The sequence below is a fragment of the Ambystoma mexicanum genome, chromosome 10 (genome assembly GCF_040938575.1).
Source record: "Ambystoma mexicanum isolate Mex_15411 chromosome 10, UKY_AmexF1_1, whole genome shotgun sequence".
NCBI lineage: Eukaryota > Metazoa > Chordata > Amphibia > Caudata > Ambystomatidae > Ambystoma > Ambystoma mexicanum.
In genome coordinates, this window is record NC_090932.1 from 1,680,303,022 (window position 1) to 1,680,309,131 (window position 6,110).

The 6,110-nt window shown below is 59.1% G+C and overlaps 1 non-coding gene across 1 annotated transcript; it reads right to left on the minus strand.

The window, feature by feature from the left end:
* Positions 1-5,808: 5,808 nt before the first annotated feature.
* On the minus strand, positions 5,809-5,881 carry TRNAF-GAA (transfer RNA phenylalanine (anticodon GAA)). Its single transcript has one exon. It is a non-coding gene; the product is annotated as a tRNA-Phe (tRNA).
* Between the last annotated feature and the right edge of the window lie 229 nt (positions 5,882-6,110).

Below are 6,110 nucleotides of genomic sequence, written 5' to 3' on the forward strand. Positions count from 1 at the left end.
TAAGTTCAGGGAGAGCCTGAGTCCTTGCCCCTCTCAGTTCAGGCAGAGCCTCAGCCTCGCACCTCTCAGTTCAGGCAGAGCCTGAGCCCTTGCCCCACTCAGTTCAGGCAGAGCCTCAGCCCTTGCCCCTCTCAGTTCAGGCAAAGCCTCAGCATTGCCCCTCTCAGTTCAGGCACAGCCTCAGCCTCTGCACCTCTCCGTTCAGGCAGAGCCTCAGCTCTTGCACCTCTCAGTTCAGGCAGAGCCTCAGCCTTGCCCCTCTCCGTTCAGGCAGAGCCTCAGCCTCTGCACCTCTCCGTTCAGGCAGAGCCTCAGCCTCTGCACCTCTCCGTTCAGGCAGAGCTTCAGCTCTTGCACCTCTAAGTTCAGGGAGAGCCTGAGCCCTTGCCCCTCTCAGTTCAGGCAGAGCCTCAGCCTCGCACCTCTCAGTTCAGGCAGAGCCTGAGCCCTTGCCCCACTCAGTTCAGGCAGAGCCTCAGCTCTTGCACCTCTCAGTTCAGGCAGAGGCTCAGCCTCTGCACCTCTCAGTTCAGGCAGAGCCTCAGCCCTTGCCCCTATCCGTTCAGGCAGAGCCTCAGCCCTTGCACCTGTCAGTTCAGGCAGAGCCTCAGCCCTTGCACATGTCAGTTCAGGCAGAGCCTCAACCCCTGCACCTGTCAGATCAGGTGGGGCCTCAGCTCTTGCACCCGTCAGCTCAGGTAGGATTTCACCTGTCAGTTCAGGCAGAGCCTCAGCCTCTGCACCTCTCAGTTCAGGCAGAGCCTCAGCCCTTGCCCCTCTCCGTTCAGGCAGAGACTCAGCCCTTGCACCTGTCAGTTCAGGCAGAGCCTCAGCCCTTGCACCTGTCAGTTCAGGCAGAGCCTCAACCCCTGCCCTGTCAGATCATGGAGGACCTCAGCCCTTGCACCTCTCATTTCAGGCAGAGCCTCAGCCTTGCCCCTCTCAGTTCAGGCAGAGACTCAGCCTCTGCACCTCTCCGTTCAGGCAGAGCCTCAGCTCTTGCACCTCTCAGTTCAGGCAGAGCCTCAGCCTCTGCACCTCTCCGTTCAGGCAGAGCCTCAGCTCTTGCACCTCTCAGTTCAGGCAGAGCCTCAGCCCTTGCCCCTCTCATTTCAGGCAGAGCCTCAGTCCTTGCCCCTCTCAGTTCAGGCAGAACCTCAGCCTCTGCACCTCTCCGTTCAGGCAGAGCCTCAGCTCTTGCACCTCTCAGTTCAGGCAGAGCCTCAGCCCTTGCACCTCTCAGTTCAGGCAGAGCCTCAGCCTTGCCCCTCTCAGTTCAGGCAGAGCCTCAGCCTCTGCACCTCTCCGTTCAGGCAGAGCCTCAGCTCTTGCACCTTTCAGTTCAGGCAGAGCCTCAGCCTTGCCCCTCTCCGTTCAGGCAGAGCCTCAGCCCCTGCACCTCTCTGTTCAGGCAGAGCCTGAGCCCTTGCCCTTCTCAGTTCAGGCAGAGCCTCAGCTCTTGCACCTCTCAGTCCAGGCTGAGCCTCAGCTCTTGCACCTCTCAGTTCAGGCAGAGCCTCAGCCTCTGCACCTCTCAGTTCAGGCAGAGCCTCAGCCCTTGCCCCTCTCCGTTCAGGCAGAGCCTCAGCCCTTGCACCTGTCAGTTCAGGCAGAGCCTCAGCCCTTGCACCTGTCAGTTCAGGCAGAGCCTCAACCCCTGCACCTGTCAGTTCAGGCAGGGCCTCAACCCCTGCACCCCTCAGTTCAGGCAGAGCCTCAGCCCTTGCCCCTCTCCGTTCAGGCAGAGCCTGAACCCCTGCACCTGTCAGTTCAGGCAGAGCCTCAGCCCTTGCACCTGTCAGTTCAGGCAGAGCCTCAGCCCTTGCACCTGTCATTTCAGGCAGAGCCTCAACCCCTGCACCTCTCAGTTCATGCAGAGCCTCAGCCCTTGCACCTGTCAGTTCAGGCAGAGCCTCAGCCCTTGCACCTGTCAGTTGAGGCAGAGCCTCAACCCCTGCACCTGTCAGATCATGGAGGACCTCTGCCCTTGCACCTCTAATTTCAGGCAGAGCCTCAGCCTTGCCCCTCTCAGTTCAGGCAGAGACTCAGCCTCTGCACCTCTCCGTTCAGGCAGAGCCTCAGCCTCTGCACCTCTCCGTTCAGGCAGAGCTTCAGCTCTTGCACCTCTAAGTTCAGGGAGAGCCTGAGCCCTTGCCCCTCTCAGTTCAGGCAGAGCCTCAGCCTCGCACCTCTCAGTTCAGGCAGAGCCTGAGCCCTTGCCCCACTCAGTTCAGGCAGAGCCTCAGCCCTTGCCCCTCTCAGTTCAGGCAGAGCCTCAGCCTTGCCCCTCTCAGTTCAGGCACAGCCTCAGCCTCTGCACCTCTCCGTTCAGGCAGAGCCTCAGCTCTTGCACCTCTCAGTTCAGGCAGAGCCTCAGCCTTGCCCCTCTCCGTTCAGGCAGAGCCTCAGCCTCTGCACCTCTCCATTCAGGCAGAGCCTCAGCCTCTGCACCTCTCCGTTCAGGCAGAGCCTCAGCTCTTGCACCTCTCAGTCCAGGCAGAGCCTCAGCTCTTGCACCTCTCAGTTCAGGCAGAGCCTCAGCCTCTGCACCTCTCAGTTCAGGCAGAGCCTCAGTCCTTGCCCCTCTCCATTCAGGCAGAGCCTCAGCCCTTGCACCTGTCAGTTCAGGCAGAGCCTCAGCCCTTGCACCTGTCAGTTCAGGCAGAGCCTCAACCCCTGCACCTGTCAGTTCAGGCAGGGCCTCAACCCCTGCACCCCTCAGTTCAGGCAGAGCCTCAGCCCTTGCCCCTCTCCGTTCAGGAAGAGCCTGAACCCCTGCACCTGTCAGTTCAGGCAGAGCCTCAGCCCTTGCACCTGTCAGTTCAGGCAGAGCCTCAGCCCTTGCACCTGTCCGTTCAGGCAGAGCCTCAACCCCTGCACCTGTCAGTTCAGGCAGAGCCTCAGCCCTTGCACCTGTCAGTTCAGGCAGAGCCTCAGCCCTTGCACCTGTCAGTTCAGGCAGAGCCTCAGCCCTTGCACCTTTCAGTTCAGGCAGAGCCTCAGCCTCTGCACCTCTCCGTTCAGGCAGAGCCTCAGCCTCTGCACCTCTCCGTTCAGGCAGAGCCTCAGCTCTTGCACCTCTCAGTTCAGGCAGAGACCAGCCCTTGCCCCTCTCAGTTCAGGCAGAGCCTCAGCCCTTGCACCTGTCAGTTCAGGCAGAGCCTCAGCCCTTGCACCTGTCAGTTCAGGCAGAGACTCAGCCCTTGCACCTGTCAGTTCAGGCAGAGCCTCAACCCTTGCCCCTCTCAGTTCATGCAGAGCCTCAGCCCTTGCACCTGTCAGTTCAGGCAGAGCCTCAGCCCTTGCACCTGTCAGTTCAGGTAGAGCCTCAACCCCTGCACCTGTCAGATCATGGAGGACCTCTGCCCTTGCACCTCTAATTTCAGGCAGAGCCTCAGCCTTGCCCCTCTCATTTCAGGCAGAGACTCAGCCTCTGCACCTCTCCGTTCAGGCAGAGCCTCAGCTCTTGCACCTCTCAGTTCAGGCAGAGCCTCAGCCTCTGCACCTCTCCGTTCAGGCAGAGCCTCAGCTCTTGCACCTCTCAGTTCAGGCAGAGCCTCAGCCCTTACCCCTCTCATTTCAGGCAGAGCCTCAGCCCTTGCCCCTCTCAGTTCAGGCAGAACCTCAGCCTCTGCACCTCTCAGTTCAGGCAGAGCCTCAGCTCTTGCACCTCTCAGTTCAGGCAGAGCCTCAGCCCTTGCACCTCTCCGTTCAGGCAGAGCCTCGGCCCTTGCACCTCTCAGTTCAGGCAGAGCCTCAGCCCTTGCACCTCTCAGTTCAGGCAGAGCCTCAGCCTTGCCCCTCTCAGTTCATGCAGAGGCTCAGCCTCTGCACCTCTCTGTTCAGGCAGAGCCTCAGCTCTTGCACCTTTCAGTTCAGGCAGAGCCTCAGCCTTGCCCCTCTCCGTTCAGGCAGAGCCTCAGCCCCTGCACCTCTCCGTTCAGGCAGAGCCTGAGCCCTTGTCCCTCTCAGTTCAGGCAGAGCCTCAGCTCTTGCACCTCTCAGTCCATGCAGAGCCTCAGCTCTTGCACCTCTCAGTTCAGGCAGAGCCTCAGCCTCTGCACCTCTCAGTTCAGGCAGAGCCTCAGCCCTTGCCCCTCTCCGTTAAGGCAGAGCCTCAGCCCTTTCACCTGTCAGTTCAGGCAGAGCCTCAGCCCTTGCACCTGTCAGCTCAGGCAGAGGTTCAGCCCTTGCACCGGTCAGTTCAGGCAGAGCCCCAGCCCTTGCACCTGTCAGCTCAGGCAGAGGTTCAGCCCTTGCACCTTTCAGTTCAGGCAGAGCCCCAGCCCTTACACCTGTCAGATCAGGGAGGACCTCAGCCCTTGCACCTGTCAGTTCAGGCAGAGCCCCAGCCCTTGCACCTGTCAGTTCAGGGAGGACCTCAGCCCTTGCACCTGTCAGTTCAGGGAGGACCTCAGCCCTTGCACCTGTCAGCTCAGGGAGGACCTCAGCCCTTGCACCTGTCAGCTCAGGGAGGACCTCAGCCCTTGCACCTGTCAGCTCAGGGAGGACCTCAGCCCTTGCACCTGTCGGCTCAGGGAGTACCTCAGCCCTTGCACCTGTCAGCTCAGGGAGGACCTCAGCCCTTGCACCTGTCAGCTCAGGGAGGAGACCATAGTTTGACCCCTAAAGAGCACTAGCAAGGGCCTGTGGGCTGTAATCTCCAGATTATAATAATGCCCCTGGGCAACAGCAGCAGGAATCTCGCCGACATGCACCCACATAAAATCCCCAAAGCAAGGGCCAAACGCGAGCATGGTCCGCGGACTACAATCTCCGTGGGGGGGGGGCGGAACGGGGGTTTAGTAATGAATGTAGTGACTTTACTACAACCCCCCCCCCCCTCCAATGCCCTGGACAAACGAGATCCCAAGTTGTTCGAATCTGAAATCACATGTAAGAACCCTAAATAAACTCAATCCAATCGTACAGGGAGTGTGTACATTGTGAGCAAAGGAAATGTGGAAAAGAAACACAAATAACTTTACAATTCATTTAATTGTAAAAGAAAAAGTGACTCTCCCCGTCGGGGAATTGTCTCCCGCGTGACAGGCGGGGATACTGACCACTATACTAACGAGGACCACTGGGGCCTTCATCGGAAAAGCCCTATATGAAGAGGAGGCGGGTCATGAGCAGCCACGGTGCGCTATCATAGGCTGCTCATAAAGCCTTCCACAGAGGAGGCGGGGCGTGAGCAGTCACAGTGCGCTATTATAGGCTGCCCATAGAGCCTCCCAAAGAGGAGGCGGGGCGTGAGCAGTCACGTCCCTCTCTGATTGGGTGTCAGTCTCCGTCCCTTCACCGGAGGAGGCGGTGCATGAGTCACAACAGCCCTCTCTGATAGGCTGCCAGCCACCGTCCCTCACTCAAGGAGGCGGCTAGGCTGCCAGCCACCGTCCCTCACTCACTCAAGGAGGCGGTGCATGAGCAATAAGAGACTTGCCTGATAGGCTGCCACCCACCGAGGAGGCCGGGAGTCAGCCACCACGGGCCTATCTGATAGGCTGCCAGCCATCGCCCGCCCCCTTTCGGGCACACCACACAGGTTGCCGAGCAGCGGAACTCTGTGGTGTGTGACTTTGCAGGAGGGGGCGGGGGGCGCACAGGGTCATTGGTACCTGGTGTGCGAGTACCACCCGTGCTGTGTCTTGCTATGCCGCCCTGTCTGGACTCCCATGACGACGTTTGTTATTCTCGTGCCTCAGTTCTTTCGCGCCAGTGGTGTCGTTTTCTTTAATTACGAGGGGGTGTGGGTAGGTCAATGGTAGTGTAAATAAATATGTTCTCTCAAAGTTCAAAACGTTCTGCCGAAACCCGGGATCGAACCAGGGACCTTTAGATCTTCAGTCTAACGCTCTCCCAACTGAGCTATTTCGGCTGAGGAGTAGAGCCCGCGGATCTGGATGGCAGATGTGGTAAGTGCACAAGGAACAGGTGAAAGTGTGCACACTCCTCTAAATGAAGGAGCATGTAGCCAAGGACAGGGCTACAGCATAGGGGAGCCATGCAAAACCATGCAACTACCTACACATAGGCAGTGTGTATACACAGGAAGCAAGACTAGGGACATTGGCCATATGCACATTATGCACGCAGGAAAACACCTA